Here is a 17868-nt window from a genome sequence, read left to right on the forward strand (position 1 = left end):
TTATTCAACATAGTTTTTAATATTTTCATATGAAATAAGATAATCATTCAAGTACTTTAAAACGACTGTCGTATATTTGGTAGATCACTCTGCAAAGCGCTTGAGTACATCAAGTGCAATACTGAAACCCAGAAACTAAGCATGATTTTGATTATCAAATGGGGAACTGATGAGAGTTCGACTCATTGCAGCTAAGATATTTGGTAACGATTTCCAGTATTACACACCTTACCTTTTCACAGCCAACAAATAAAAAACTGAGTAAGTTAGTCGCCGTAATAAAGTGTGGCAGTCTAGTAGTGGTAATGGGATTAAATAAAAAAGAATGAGGGTGTCTTTAATTATTTTTCATATGTACCGTACACTTGGGCTGCTTTATGTAGGGGATGCGCGCATAAAAAACCGCCTAAAAAGACTTCAGTGTATATTTGCATTTTCGATAGCTCCATTATGTTTGTTGGTGGTATGGTAGGGTGGAAGTAAGAGGAAAGCGATTCTAGTTTCTCTTGCACTCGTATACAAGTTATTTAATATACTGGTTCTCAGGAGTAAAGCAAATATATTGACCCTAACGCATTGATCATAATTTATATTCATTTCAACGACTGTACATAGGTCGAGTAATTAATGATAGAGTGCGCCACCCTAACGAGTGAGCCCAAAATAGGGTTATCACCTGCTGCTTTTTTGAGAGACACCCTAACTGCTGCTTTTTTGAGAGACTGCTGCTGCTTTTTGAGAGACACCCTAAGGAACTCACTATAAAATGAAAACGGTTTAAGATACAAAGTTAGTATCTTCAACAAAGTTGCTCAGAATTGATTGTTCTAGAATATTGCAGAAGAAAGTATCATTCTCTCTGAACTATAATTTGAAACAATGTCTACAACTTTGACATTTTAAGGACCACCCTAAAACCGTTTCAGCCAAAAGATGCAGTTTGTCACGCACAATAAATGTTTCTAAGACACCAAATCTTTAAACCTAAAGATGAATGCGTTAACAATTGTTTCCCGCTAAATTCGTTTCCTGGACCACTGTGCAATGGTGACACGAGAGCAAAGTGTGTGATGGTAATTGAATTGCATAATGTCTGAAATAATACAATTCCACCGTGCGAGGCTGTGTAAACTCGTTGCCACCCACCGCACTTTGCTTTATGACTTTTGCTGTTGTGTTAAGCGATGGGGGCACGGAGGTGATAATATTATTTATTAGACGTTTAATTGAATTGCTGTGGTGTTATTGTATGTGTGCGTGTGTGTGCGTTAGTAGTTTCCTATCGCTCACCCAATTATCGAGAAGGTCCACTGGATCATCATCATAGTTGGCCTTGGGCAGTTTCTTTGAAATTGTCGTATGTGACGTTCGTGATTTGGTTTTTGGGCGGGAAAATTTCCCGGAACAGGACAAAGTTGTGGTTCTGATTGGATTGAAATGTATTCGATGCACAGGAGGGTGTCGTGTAGATGAGAATAAAGTTTGCCGCTAGCTTCCACCATGACAGATGGCAAAAAGTTTGCTGTCCGAATAAGTTGGAAATCTTTAGATTAATACGATATTGGAATACGGGTATTAGTTTTTACCCTCTCCAGAGATGCTGGAACTTAGTTGCTATGTGATGAGGGTTTGCCCTAAATTAAGTCTATTGTAAGCAGGCATAAAGTAGGATCGAAACGGCCGAAGAGAAACTTTCACTTCACAAACTCTTTTTGCACAGCTATGTGCCAGACATGAAAAGACAACTTTTCAAATGAGTCCTTGAGAAATGTTGAAGGAAGAGGGAATAATTGTTTTAACATCAATTACTTTGATTACTTCAAGCCAACTTTATAGCTATGGATTGATGTCGGATTATTACTCTATCATAAATATCCACACAAAGAAAATCATTAAATCATTTTATCTTTAATTCCAATGCACAGAAATATCAAACAATGGAGCATATATATTTCATTCCAAACAACTCGAGCTTTAGAACCATACGAGTAGGCACTTTATTACGGTCAAGGGCTCTTGAAATATTTCCCAATTATTCCGGAACAACTTTAACGTCCATACCAATGGCACATATGAGTCTCGTATGGAATCGCCGGGAAAGCGGGATAGCAAATGCAAACTGTAAACATCAATGACAAATGAACGAATGTCCGGCCGGCTGCATGATGTACTCGTACTCGTACGTAGAGCCGGCAGTTTCAGCAGACAGAAATAGCAAAAGTTTGCCAGACGTGAAAGATGAAGATAAAATTCAATCTCCTTCTGCAGTAAATTGCTGCTGGTCGTATGGCACTCAGACAAGCTCGCTGATCCAGCAGCGCGATTTGCTATTCAGGACATCGTCATATCTATCCTCCTGATACGATGAGACCGGCACACGGAATGTGCGCTTACGTAGATAGAACGTGTTGAATGTAGTATTGTGGTATCGAGTATGGATTCACTTAAGCTAAGGACAATGTTTCAGATATGAGTGTCATTGTTGGGATGTACGACTTTACTCGCAGAACTAGTCCCGTATAAACTTGGTACATGTTCAATTATGTTGAATTGCTGAACAAGAAAAGAGTATCAAAGATCTTTTCCTAGTTAAAGCTTTGTGTTCTTCTGGCATAGATGGTTCCAGGGAGGGGAGCGTCGTCTTAAAGGATTTATTCGTAACTTGATGCTTCTAATTCAAAAAGCACCGCAATTACATACTGGATGTGATTACAGAGATTATTGATACATAAGGCAAATAACAGTGGGCCTAATTGACTTCCTGAAGGAATACGACAGTGCATTTTACGGAAGCTTGAGTGTATAGTAAAAAATGTAAAAAAGTAACTAATGTGGATCGTTTATGAAAATAGAATTATATCCCAGCGGTCAATCACAATTTGAGTTCCAGTAGTAGAAATTTGGGTATACCACAATTCTGCGAGATACTTTGTTATACGTCCTCGGAAAATTGAAAAAAAAAAATCGCTCCAAAATGTTATTTCTTAACAGTGATCGCCAAATCTTTAATATACACTATCAAATTTCAAGTAGTAGTAGTGGAATTTCCTCTCAAATTGATCATTTTCAAATTTAAATAATTATACAAATTAAAAATTCATTATCATTTCTCTTATAAAGTGACAACAGAAAGGGAAAAGGGGAAGGGAACATACATTAGCCAATGAAGAAGGAAAAGCTGCTACTGTTAATTTTTTGGAATAACCTGACAAACAATCCGAAACAATTTTACCTGATCATTAGTTTAACAGTATAATAATAAGAATTTTATTTAGTTTTCAACACCATTGGAATTACTCGAGGCGAGAATCAATTCGAGAGTCCACATCTTAAACCAATTTGTACTATACAGATTAATTTAAATCCGCTGTCGCTACCAGTCATAATAAACGCATAAAGCGTAGACAGCGATCACAACCAAGTACAGTTATTTCAGTCGCAACTAACAAAAGAATACCGTTATTTTAATTTCTACTGCGAGTTGGATCGAGATAAGTGAGACTCGAGGTCGACCTGTGCTTCATTCGCTGGAAAGATACATAGTGACAATTGATTTTAGGTACTGCATGATTCGTTCCTCTATTAATGACAAAAAAAAAAATAACCTGAGTGAACTGGAACAATGCATTTTTTACGGAAAATATAAAGAAAATGACGAAAAATTGCGTTTTTCATTTGTCTCTAGTACCTCAAGTATCAATTTTTGGTTGAGATACTTCAACCCACCGGATGCCATACGACCTCTGGGCTGCTTTTTTTTCGGAAAAAGATAATAGACTGTAATCAACGTCCTAGTGGATCATGGCCACCCTTACTTGCCTAAAATGTGAATGCATTCTTTCTATTTCTGATAGACCCGCGTAGTGTATGGTCTGTGGGGACAGGTACCACTAACGTTGCTTCGGGTTAACATAAGCCATAGTAAATTGGGTGGTTGATAATGCTCTATTCTTTGTTTCAAATGGCAGATCGGCATTTCTCTAGGTCAAACGCTATGCTGATGTCACCACTAATTCTTTCGGCTAGTTTGATGACTACACCCAGTCGTTCTGTCGAGTCAGCATAGATTTTGATGTCGTCCACGTAGAAAGTATGGGACGTCTCTTCCGGTGAGCTTTCTCTATACCTTATCTGATAGTCATTGAGGTGTCCTACTGTGCGGGATAAAAGAATCGTCTTGGAAGGCCCCCTTCAAGATGCGAAGCATTCTAGACCGCAACACGTCTTTTTCACTTCTGAGCTGAGCAGTTTTGTCGTTCCTCTCTCCATCACCTGCCGTAGGAACCTTAGACTACAGGATCAGCTTTATACATCTTTAATACCTTGATGAGGAACGAGTGCGATATGGAGTTGTATGTCTTCTTGTAATCGGTATACTAATGTTCCGTTGGTTACACACTACTTCTCCAACGACATCGCAGACCTCTTCTCTATTCTCGATTGGCTAAATTTTCTGGACCCCGAATATGTTGATAAGGCAGTTCAAACATTTTCCAACGTTTTGGGTTATGTTATTGACAGGCACGTCCCGAAATTCATCATCAACAAATTGGCCATCCTTGGCAAACGAGCACGGTGCGACGGCTGAAGTCCATTAAGAGAGCTGCTCTGCGGAGGTTGACCAAGTATCTCACTTAGAAACTATTACGTCAGTCTCAACCATGCTTATAAACGAGCTAGCCATGATTGTTTCTTTCGATATCAGCAAAACATTCAGCGTATTCTCAAGTTGCACCTAAAACGTTTCTGGAAATATGTGAGTGAGCAGCGCAAGGAATCCGGACTGCCGTCGTCTATGACTTTCAACGGCCTCACAGCTATCACATCCCAAGATATGTGCAGAATTTTTTCGGAGAAATTCGCGAATGTGTTCACATATGAGGCCTTAACAGTTGATCAAATTGAACTCGCTGTTAGTCAAGTTGCGGTTGTGAGCCAAACTCTAAGCGCTATTGATGTCAATGAAACGATGATTACCAGAGCTTGTTCTCGGTTAAAATCGTCTTTTAATCCGGGACCCGATGGTTTTCCTTCAGTACTTTAAAAAAGGTGCATCGACGTTTTAGCACTTCCCCTTCTTCGCATCTTTAGAGCATCTATTGCCATTAGGCAATCCATGGGGCATTTTTGATCAGATGATTATTTCTTCTGACGTAACTCGGGTGGGTGCGATGTCTGACAAAATCTCCGATTTGATCCAACATCAAACGAATCGGGCTAACGAAGTATGGTCGTCGGACGGGTTTTTCTGTTCGCTGGAGCAAACTTGTTGACAAAACCACTCGCTGAATTGTCAATCAAACGTCGTGGCATCTTTCCATCCTGCTGGAAGTCCGCGAACAAGTTCCCAGTCCTTAAAAAGGGTAATAAGCGAGACGTCGATAATTACCGGGGAATTACTTCATTGAGTGCTGTCTCGAAGTTGTTCGAGAGTTGGTGATTATGGAACCTCTTCAGGCTCACTGCAAGCAGTACCTAAGTGACGATCAACATGGCTTCATGTCTGGCCGTTCGACAACGACTAACCTGCTTTGCCTAACATCATACATAACAGAGAGTATGGAACGTCGCGCTCAAACCGATGTTGTCTATACAGACCTATCTGCCGCTTTTGACAAAGCGAACTATGAAATAACAATCGCTAAAATGGAGAGATTTGGAATTAACGGTAGTCTGTTGTAGTTGTTTCGATCCTACCTTTCAGGTCGAGAAATAGTGGTTGTCATTGGAGATTGTCAGGCACCCACATTTATTTCTACGTCAGCAGTACCCCAGGGAAGTCACTTGGGACCGCGGATGTTTCTGCTTTACTTCAACGACGTTCATCTAGTTCAGAGGATTCCACGCCTGTCCTTCGCAGACGATCTCAAGATGTTTCTTCTCATCAGCTCTACTGAAGATTGCAGATTACTCCAACAACAGTATGAAACCTTCGCTGACTGGTGTAACACGAACCGTATGTGTGTAAATCCAAAAAAGTGCTAGGTGACATTGTTCTCACGAAAAAAGACCCGGTTTGTTTAAACTACTGTCTACCTGATACTGAAATTGAACGCGTTAGTCAGGTGAAGGATCTAGGAGTGTCTAGGAGACTCGCAACTTGCGTTTAAACAGCACGTCTCCTATACAGTTAGCAAAGCATATCGAATGCTGGGATGCATCTTCAGGATAGCGAAAAATTTTACTGACATGTATTGTCTCAAAGCGCTGTACTGCTCTTTGTCGTGGTCAATCCTGAAGTACTGCTGCGAAGTTTGGACCCCAAACTATAACAACGGTATTAAGAGAATTGAGTCCGTTCAATGACGCTTTTTACGTTTTGCGCTTCGTAGTTTGCCGTCGAGAGATCCCATCCGTCTGCCAAGTTACGAAAGCCGGTGCCAGCTGATTTGTTTGGAACCCCTGCTTGTTCGATGGAATACGGCAAGGGCTTTGTTTGATGCTAATACTTTGTGAGGTCATCTGGATTGCTCAGCCACTTTGGAACAAATTAACATAAATGTTGCACCTCGAACAACGCGTAACAACCTCATGCTTCGATTGCCATTTCGACGCACTAATTAGCACGGGGCCATTACGGGCCTACAAAGGATCGTCAACCGAGTCGCATCAGCTTTCGACTTTAATTTGCCTCGCTCAACGCCAATGATTTTACCTAGCCTTCAACGGACCCGTTAATTTCGGCTGATTCCTTCATTGTTGATTTTTTCACTGTATTGTTATTATTTTTATCAAAGTTTGTAACGATTTGACTGTTAGCAATAAGTTTAGCATTAAGACATCATTGTGGCTTTGAATTGCCTGTTGGTGTATATATGATAAATACAAATACAAATACAAATACAAACAATGATTGCATGGAGGATAACTTGATCTTTTCAGTCTTGTGTATTTTTTTACATCCCTTCTGCTCCTCTGGTCCTTCTGGTGCTATTCTTCTCATAGTGGGCGGTATGTAGTGATGAAGGTGCTCATGATCTTGTGTAGACTTGTTAGACAGGTAATTGGTATGTCCTTGGGGATGAGAATTGTGGTACCACGGGTGATGAAATCCGGCGATAAACGGGGTTCGCGTAACGCTCAATTTCTAAGATACTGTGTGCCCTCGCATACATCATTTGTTTCGACGGAGACAGCTGACATCTCGTCGATTTCTTCGCCTGGTCATTTCTCCACGCGCCTAAGCCACTGTTGTCCTTCGCGATATTGTACGGGGACCTCCCAAATACTGATTCAAAGCTATAACATCGCTGATATCCGGTAGACCTTCGCTGAAATTGGGCTTCTTGTGGCCGTTTCGATAAAACACTCCATTACTGAATTAGTGTGTTGTGTTTTTTGTCAGCTGGCGAGCTCCCAGCATGCGAAGCTCAGTATGTGAAATGATAGCGGCAGAGTTGTTCGAGATCCTACTCTCCAATCTCCGCTACCTTGTAGGTAGTTACTTTTCCCGGTAATATTGAGACGGGTTGCCTCTAGGTGTAAGTCGGTATCGTAAACATCTTACGGTTGCCACTGTAGTAAGTTCTGCACAAATTCCAGGTGAATTGGGAGCACGTTACCATTCATGACCTGAAGTTCACAGGTCAACTTAAAAGAATACTTCAGCTTCGGGATCCTGGGGCGTGACGTTGGATCCATGTCACGACATAGCGCAATTGCTTCATCCACATTAAACACCAAATCGTCTTGAGTACTGTGGTTCTAAATATTAAAAATAATTTTTCTTCCAGTCCTTTGTTTTAAATATACGTTAAGTTTAATAAAAAAAATTGCCCCCTCACGCAAAACAGGATTGCTACGGCTCTGTGTCGGACGTTTCTTTGCGAAGGCGGGTTGAAGAAAAAATTATCGAGGTAAAAGCAGTGATGCTATTCACGTTCATTGGCGTTTAAAAAAACCTTTCTTGTTCTTGCGAAATAGCGAGAACACTCGTAGTAGTCCATGCCCTTGAAACATCCACACTCGGCTGTGCTCTTCAATACATTTCTTACTTGCGAGGTAACACAGCAGACGAACATTCGCGAGCAAAGCTTCCTGGAATTGTGCTACCTGCTAGATGCAAGCTTGTAAGAAAACTTGTGTTTCTCGCGAGCACTCCAGCTCGCGGTTTTGCTTCACCCGGGCGCGAACGATGAAGAACGCTAGGCATGCTTTTCGTACACACCACACAACACAACGCACATTCGTGCTTATTTGCGCTTCCTTGATGGCTGAATCGCGCTATAGTCACTTCTCAAGGTACAGGAAACGACGTTCGACGATTGGTCTGGATTCGCTGGTATTGTCAGATGGCTAACGCGGGGCGCAGTGGGATGACCTATATCTATGGAAGATTGATCGCCGGTCTTTTGAGGATCAGGTACTCAAGCTTGGTGGACTGCCCATGAAAGCATAAGAGTCCCATATGGAGTTTTTTTTCTCGATAATGAGTTATCTATTGGATTGTATTCTATATCCCCACTTTGAACAGCGTTTTTCTCGGCTTCACTGTTTTTCAGTATGGGACTCTTATGCTTTTATGGGCAATGGAGTATTGCGTCAGATTGAATTTGACTATAACGGTCAATTGGCATTTGATCTGTTTGGTGGATTCTTCGATACCAGTTACTGCGATATTTACTTTGAGTCGACGGAAATTCAAAGAATTTGCAAGCTTATTGGTGATAAAGTTGCACATAGATCCGGAATCCAGTAGTGCATGTGCGGGAATCCCTTTGCCGTTCTGATCTACGACGAGGAGGGAAAGAGTTTCGAGCAAAACTGTACTGTGGTCAGCCTGCACCAACAGGCTCACATTGTCGTTCGAAGGGCCAGTGATGGCGGACACCGAAAGGACACGATGACAGGAGTGGTTTGCATCTCCGGCGTTACTGACTCGTGCAGCAGGGAGTAGTGTTTTTCATGGCCGTTACGGCAGGAGAACTTGATGGCACAGTTTCTTGGCTGGGTGTTCGGTACGGAAGCACTTCCAGCATAGGTGCTTCTGGGAAACCAGCTCTTGGCGCTAGCAGACGGACATTTTGGAAAGCTCTTGGCAGTGGAAGAGGAAATGCTTCTATGGACAGGCAAGACACGGGAGAGCCCATGATCGCATATCAGTCCCATAAAGATAGGAAATCCCATAGCAAACGGGACAACTATGCGATCATGGGTAGTGTAGCTCTGTTCAATGGTAGCTGTCTTGTATTCTATCTTGAGCGGTTTTGTGGTTTCGTAGGTCGGTATCAGTAAGTATTGCTGGTTTCTCCTCCAATGCATGTAGAATAGTTAGGTCCAGTTTGTAGCAAAGGACGTTAACACCCCGTTGGTCATAATAACGAACTGGATCGCCGGTGGAAATCGTCAGTCAAATCTTGGATTTCTTGAGGATCTTCTCGTTTAGAGCTCGAACGAGTTGATGTTTCGCAACCGTCGGAATATCGGCGTTACTGTGGATCACCGACGTATACGTATTACAGAAGGTGGGCCATCGTAAGAAATCGTCGTTAAACTTAGGTAGGTCGATTTTGGATAATAGGGCATCGCAAAAAAATTTATTTTGAATTCTCATATTGTGACAAATGTCAAAGGAAGCTCAGATGCCAAATTTCACATCATTTGGACAATTCTAAACTTCGCCCACTTCGCTTGAAATTTTTTAAATTGATGCAATGGGACTTATCCGTAACAAAACGATGATTTTCTTACCACAGGAAGAGATCCCTTGCCAAAAAACAATTTTGACAAGAAAGTTGCTTTTTTACAAACCGAGCATTTTTTTAGTACAGAACGAATGCTGTGCCAATCAGATTTCAGATACGGAAGATTTCTACTGGATTGCTGTCGGACTCCAAAGAGACAACCATGCCAGGAATATTCCAGATATGTCAACTAAAAGTTTTATGGAGTGTAGCTATCTGTTGTAATGAAACAAGGTGTTTTTCATCAAACGATATATATTAAAAACTGTGCTAATGTTACTGTGCCCTAATTTATCTTAGCTCCTGAATTCACCCCACCCGTTTTAATACAATGCTCTCTCTATTCAACGAATTAGGTCAAATGGTAGGATGAATAAGGGTGCGTTGTACTCGACTTTTCACTTCTCTCAACCGCAAGTATTTTACATTTTACAGACCAGATTTTTAATGTTGCTGCTTCTTAAGAACGAAGCAAGCATGCTGACACCTATTTAAGCGCAAACCAATCACTGTAAGCCGAGTCAGAGACTAATTGAGACGGCGGACTCACGAGTTTTCCATGGCTCAAGAGGTACTAAATCACGTAGTACTAGAGGTCCCTCGAAATGTCAAATAGAAAATGCCTCGATAATCAAGCATGCTTTGCTTATCCGACTGTTTTACTTATTGCGTGTTTATTTGTTGCCAACGATTTTTCCAAAAAGAAAATCCAATTATTATATCATTGATCTAGAGCTGAGGAGTGTGTTATTTCCTGCTTTCGATCTTCGAATCCTAACAAGAACTTAATCTAAATATATCTTGCTACCGATAAGGACTATTTCCAAGAATTTAATTCCATCTATGACCCCAAATAGTGTTCACAAAAGAGATTCGAATGCTTGTGTTCAAATCACCATGAGTGACACATTCATTTCATTCAGATACTCAACCTTAATCCAGTTTTAACGAAAGGTGATCTAAAACACACATGGGTGGGCCCTACATTCAACTAAAGGTGTGAGAAAAAATGATCCTACGCTTTCCTGTCGCAGTTACTAATTAGAATTTTTTTGTGAAAATCAAGTCTTTTAGTGGGGGAAAAGTAGTGCAGTGCAAGCTAGACAACTATTTGTGATAGAGTCAATACTGGCATTATTAACTAAATATTACTTATATTTCAATGTTGCGAGCAGATGATAAAATCGACACGCATATAATACAAGTAGGTTTCCTTAGACAAGTTCGATGAGCATGGTTCTCTATAAAACGACTATGCCATATGATAGCAAAACTTATTGTTAAGCTCTCTTTACAAATTGATATACATGTCACCTAAAACCACTCTAGACCGCATAGTAAACGACAAGCGAAAGACGAAACTTGCAACTGAACCCTGCAGGGAACCATAAAGAAACCTTCCGGCAAACTTCAGCGAGACCAACGTAAAATTCTACGTGCCACATTGTAGACTTTCAATATTTAATGAGGTTGGACTACAATATTTTTAATGAAGTGAATGCGTGGATCAGTTTTTTACATTTCCTCTAATTTTCCAAATAAATGGCGTTTGTTTTGCTTCCCGTCAATTCATTTTTAATTCGGTTTTTTAGAAATTACGGTAGTACAGTACATATCGCGACATATTACATTAAAAATCTCTTCAGTTAATCAATTCAGTTTTCAACTTTGTTTTTCTTGAATCCGCTAAGAAAAGATTTTTTATTGATTATAAATTACAATATCGTGTCAATTCTTTTAACTATTTTCACCTCTTTGCAAGGAATCCCCATTCTTCTAGCCTTTCCATTCCTTTTGCCACCAGCTCGAAGGTTTTTGTTTATTTAGCAGACAGTCGACGAATTTATTCAAGCATGGATAACAAACCGTTGTAATCGACAAATAGTTGTCAAAATCAACGTATTCACGTAATCTTGACTTCACACCCAAACGGCTTTCGCAAAGAAATTGAAAGAACTTTTCTTTGAATGCAGCATGCAAAATCAGACCAATTTCCAAAGCCAGTTGATTTGGATACACGAATCCATCCGTTTTGGAGTAATGTTTTAGTTGACAAAATAAGTAATTTGTATGACTCCTATGTTCACTATCGTGTAACTTCCTTCGTTACCGCCCGCTCAGTCGCACGGAACTCTACCCTAACCCCAGGGTCGGCATAATCCTCGCCGTGTGGTTTCTCAAGGTGCAAAGGGGGAAAATCACTTTTAATCCTAACCGTCGTTTTATTTGGCACTCTAGCCTCAAGCTCCTAACGTCCCTAAAGCCCTACTTTGATACACTGGTGGTTACTTACAGGTATTGTGTGGGTGTGAAGTGTGTGGGCCCGTTGCGCACCTGCCGCTGCCGTCGTCCTCACTGGTTTCTGGTTCCGATGACCTCAATTCGGACCAAGGCGATGCTTTTCCGGAGCCTTGATGGCCTTCTAGGTGGAAATAGGCTGGTTCGGGAACCCGAGCGCTTCTCACTCGATCATGCCGTATGTTGAAACGATGAAGCACGCGGATCGGTTGCTTTACCTCCGGAAAGCCGCAATCCGAAATGCGACCCGTGGTTTATAGTGCTACGGTCGCTACGATGAAAGCTCCTTAAAGATGAAGGCTTCCACAATTTTACAGTGGATAATTTTAAACTTTTATAAGATTCCAACTTTTTTCGTACTAATTGCTTCGATCCGGTTTACCAAAAGTCGTGTGGATGGTTTGCTGTTCCAAGTCCAAGTGACGATCGATTCGGTTGCCGAGTTTCCCGGAACCTTGCCTCCGATTTCCCATTGATCAGCCGTGGTTACCGAATCAACTTCAGTTCTCTGGAGTATGGGTGTTGGTGGGTGTTTGTGGCGTGTAGTGTTGCATGAGCTGAATATAAATCCTAGTTTGTGTAGAGTTTTTCAATTTGATCGTTGTGCCGTCTATCTAGCTAAAGCAATTTTATTATATGAATTTTATGCATGTTAATTTTTAATTTATTTTATTATAATTGATTTTATATTTGACTTTTAAATCTAATAGTTCGTTTTAATATTTATTTTAATCCTATCTAGCTAAATAATATTAGGTGATTTTCCCCATATATATTTAAATTAATCCGTAGGGTCATAATAAAGTACAGTGAACCTGCGAAAAGTGAACGAAAGGTCACAATCGTGAGCTAAACTCAATAAATCACGACATTTTCTGTGGATCATTTTAGATAGTGCGAACCCTACCACGTAGGTCAAGGCGTTCATCTCAGGTGCATCAGGTGTGTTAGCTGTCGCAAGATCCAATGGTTCAAAGGTGCGAATACGCAAACTTTCGCTGGCATCAAATACTAGAAAATCATCTTGATCGTAATTAGATGTTTTTGTATGTTCATCGACAATGTTTTTTATGGCACTAGCTTCACAGTTGGAATTGGATATTATGTCCAGGGTCTTCGATATGCTACTGTATTTCAATGCAGCCGCAAACTGATGTGCTGTAGGAGCATCGTTCGCTCCACATGTTCGCCTAATGATTGAAAACTCATTTTCTAGTGGATCTTGGCAAATATAGTTCGTACACAAATGAGAAAAATTCCGCTCTTCATGCAGAATTCCCCACAATATACGTAGCCCATTTATGTTGTTTTTAAAACCAGTTAAACAAGGAGGATACCGCTGTGTCGCCGTCAGTTGATCTCTCGCTTCTTTCGTTGCCTACAAAATATGTGTTGCAATTGCAAAAAAAATATTTAAACATATATTTTAAATTTGTTACTGTTGCTACATCGAAACATGTCTTCGGCACAAATGTAAGATTTTCTAAAAAAGTGTTCATTCGATCAAGAAACTTCCAATGAACACTGCCTTCAAATATTGCTGCACGGGTTGGCTGGATATAAATGAATATAGAATAATATTAAATTGTTGTACCGAATGATACCTTGATAGAATCTGTTTCGAAACGTGAGTTGAACACGTCGAAAAGAGTATCAATCTGCTCAATGAACAAGGATGTTGCCATTGCCTTTTCGGATAAAATGTTTAGCTTAACATATGCTTCGATGGCCTTAGCTGTTGTTCTGCTAAGAGTAGTAGTTGCCAGCTTCACATTCATTTTTGAGAAGGCTGGTAAGTCAATAGCTTTCCTTTTCAACTTGGGCACTAATCGTGGTACATTTTTAATATCAATAGTGAACAAATCTCGGGTGTATCGAAATGAAACAATCTGTCCATCAAATAATAAATTTTTCGCAAATAAGTTGTTTCTCACGGACTTGAAAAGGTGGGGATTATCGTAGAATACAACCACACGATGAGTATTTACTGTGAAAACAGGGCTCTCTGTGGTTACCCCTAACTCTTTTGCAGTTTTTATATTTGTAGGATGTTGATCCATTATTAGAGCAACCGGACAAAAGTTAGCTTCCAATACCCGACAAACTGCTTCACATATAATCTCCGCCTGACGTTGATAATCCAGCACACCATTTGCAAGAAAATATCCGATCGCCTGGAGAATTTCAAAATTATCATTTGTCAAAATTCTCACCACGCCTTTTTAATTTTTATTTTTGGGGTCTCACCTGCTTATATTTTGTGTTAAGGCTTCTGATCATCACCGTGATAGCCTCATTGGCTAGATTATCGGCATTATTATTTTCACATTCTCTCGAAACGCCATCGTCTACAAATCCGTGAAAACGGTCAGTTTTTGCATGGTAATCTAGTTTTGCTCGGATGGCCATTCCATCAATCAAGATGGCAACAACTTTGTCCTTTTCGGACATGGACATGCCTGCAGTAGCCATACGTCGCAAAATCTCTTGATTGAATCCAGGTAACAGATCAACGGAACGATGCCATCCAGTCACGGTCTTCGGATGTGGCATACACAAAGCGGTTTTTGCGCGAAGATTTCTATATGCCGATCCTGAAGACAGTCTTTGTCGGATGGCTAAATGTCTTGTGTGTACATAGCGTCTTGCGTGTTTGTTTTTAGAGAAATTTGCGATTGACTCTACAAGAACAGGGTTTTGCTTAATAGAATCCAGCAATTTCTTGTCTTCGATAATTAGTTCATTTTTTTCCTTCAATTTGATTTTAAGCAATCGATTTTCGTTGATTTTTGTGTTCAATGATTGTTTTCGTCTGTTACAGAGTCGTTTCAAACTACGGTGCACTTTCCGCTCGCTTCTCAACATTTTCTCCAGAATTTCAACCTTAGTTTTTTTCAGATTCGTACATTGCTCGAAACGTTAGTAAAGACTCGCTTGTTGAATCAACATTCATTATTAAATTAGGGGAACCAATCGCTTTTGCTGTCAAAAGTAAAAATAGATTGGAATTGGATGATTTGCAAATTGTATGTTTAAAATTTAAAGAAATAAATCGCAAATCACATTTAAAAAATGCCATTGTATTAGAATAAGGATTCTTGAGACACATAGTCGTTGTACATGAACTGGCTAGTATAGGACATTAAAATTAATACAATCATTTTCACCTAAATTTTGGTTTCGGGTCAACTCAATATGTTCAATTATTCGTGGCTGAGAGTTTTCAGGCAACCCCCCAATCGGAGAAACTGTTCCATGGCATTTCCTCATCTCAATATTCTTACTTTCCTCATCAACATATTGATCATCATCCAATATAAGCCATTCTTCCTCCAACGTTTCATTTAACTGATCAACGCTGTCATCATTGGTTTCATATAATCTATAAGTCAATTTTGTATTTGTATTAATCATTCAAAAATCAAATTTACCTTCGGTTCTTTGGACAATTTTTCGGTTTCATTATAGAAGGGAAAGCATTTTTCCTCAACCTGTATTTATGTTAATATATTTTCAGAATACACAAAACTGAACAAAATTACCCTCTGGAAGGATCAAAAGCGTTCCGTAAACAGGACTCCTCGAAATGAATCGAGCATATTCGTCGATGTCCTAGCTGACCTCGCAAAGCTGTGATTTCAAGCTCCGGGGATTCGCAACAATTTTTCACCGCGCAAATTTTCCCCATTATTGTTTCGATCTAATCTATTGCATTAGGTAAACAACATTCCAAACTAGTTGCTAAGCAAACAGAATGGGTGTAGCAACGATCAATAAATAAACAAGTACTGCTACCAACTTTACCGAAAAAAACATCAGGTAACTTGATTATTTTGTCAATATTGGCAGAACTGAAGGGACCGTGCTCCCTCTGCTACTTCAAAAGATCTAGTACACAACGTGCCATAGAATTTTGAGTGATTGTTCGCGAGTTGGTAGTCTCGATTAGTCTCTGGCCGAGTTATAATCGAAATAATGTGACATTCCTATTAATGAGATGAATAAGGGCTCGTCTACCCTACTTTGATTAAAATAAAAGCTTCGTAAATCGTGACTGGTTGGTAGAGATGGAAGTCGCGACGATGACATTTCCACCTCGTTATCCAGGCCGTAAACGTCATCAAGTTTTGACAGACGTCAAAACAGTGAGCCACCGGCAGAACTATATTGCATCGCAAGCGTGGTCCTCCCAACACTATCCAAATACATTCACATTGACGCTGGTGGATTTAATGCGCTCAGCACAGCATGCTGTGCATTTGATTGTGATTTTTCGTACGTTTAATTTTTTATGCAATTTAAATTTTCTTTTTGTCGTGCATTAAAATGAAGTCAAATTTAAGGTTTTGGACACATGGTTAAGTGAAAAGAGTATGTGAGAATCCATCATAAACAAGTTTGAGCTATTCCCACTATTCTTCGTATGAACTGCCAGGAAGAGGCAGAAAGCACGAATCTTCCAAATCGAAACTGAACCAGAACATGATATCTCTGATTAAAAAATAAAAATAAAGAATAAATACATATCGATACGTGAACTGGCCAACAAAATCGGAACGAGCGCCGGTAAAATCCAATGAAACAAGAAACGGAACATCTTGACGACCTATGAAAAGCAGGAAGGTTCCATACAAAGTACAGAACAAAATCAATGTGCGAAGAGGTATGGTATGGCAAGTAATATGAACATGCGGTTTGAAGTCTACCATTATTTAAACTATACACTCTTTTAATTGTAATTACAATAGCGTGTTACATAATGATCAAAGAACTTCTTTTTCTATGGGAGCCGACGTCATTTCTGAACTGGACATGAAAAACGTCAAACGGTAAGCAATTTTTCTGGATATTTCAAAAGTATAATGCGATTAATGAAACGATGTCCCGTAATGATAGAGTCTTGCTTTGAAGGCAAATGATATCAAGAGCATCTTATTTGGGAAGTTTGAATGACAGCTGGTTTTTTATACAGTGGCATAAGGTCATCATCTGAAGATATGATATCGATTGGAAGCAGGTTATAATTAACGCCAGGAATTATTAGCTGCGAGCTAGTAGTTAATAAATATTGTCATCATTATCCCATGCGTTTGTTCCAATCGCTTTTGTACTAATATTATCGTAAATATTTTAAAATTGCTGCTAAACGTATAAATTGGCAATAACAGGGGTAAAACATGCTCAATTTCTGATTTAAGCAGAAACGGCATTAATTTTCTTGTTGAACTTATAAACCTAATGTAGCACCATTGAGCCAAGTAAAATTATCTGTAGCTCAATGTTCGTTTATGTTTACATTTACGTAGTTTACAAAGTTACTGATTGATTGTTTTTATTATAGATGAGCTTAATTGAAAGCCCGAATAGCTTGTTTTTCCAATTTAAATATTGACTACTCGAACTATCGCATCAAATCCATGAGTCAACAACACACGGTTCCTATCTGATACCCGGCAACCTGTCGCATCTGCAAGCTGCAGAGCAATGACAACAAACCATACCATTTACGCTAAATGCTCGTACAGTCTACTACATAGCTGCCGAGGCTAAGTTTTCAAATGAAATTAATTAATATTGTTCTGCCAGTTATGAAACTTCTCCTGCAGAGATATGCTGAACTTGGCACAAGTTCAGCACCGTAGCAGAAGACGAACGCAGAGGCCAGCTTCCGAATTGCCTAACAAGACACACCACGTTCCATTCCGTAAGTCGGTCGGCCCACTTGCTGCTGCTGCTGCTGCAACGAACCAATTATTTAATTGCCTACTGAAAGCGCTGGCAGATGGTGCCGGTTGGCACCGGACAGGAGTTACCGTTCTTCAGGGACACACTCGATACGAGTGTGCAGTAAGAGTTAAAGTGTTGAAACCAGTGTAAATTTGTATGA

The 17868-nt window shown here is 39.9% G+C and overlaps 1 protein-coding gene across 4 annotated transcripts in view; it reads right to left on the bottom strand.

The window, feature by feature from the left end:
• LOC131692685 (BAI1-associated protein 3) overlaps positions 1–17868 on the bottom strand; it is a 409713-nt gene that overhangs the window by 114722 nt on the left and 277123 nt on the right. The gene's annotated exons all lie outside the window — the stretch shown is intronic.

Source organism: Topomyia yanbarensis, chromosome 3 (assembly GCF_030247195.1).
Source record: "Topomyia yanbarensis strain Yona2022 chromosome 3, ASM3024719v1, whole genome shotgun sequence".
Classification (NCBI taxonomy): Eukaryota; Metazoa; Arthropoda; class Insecta; order Diptera; family Culicidae; genus Topomyia; species Topomyia yanbarensis.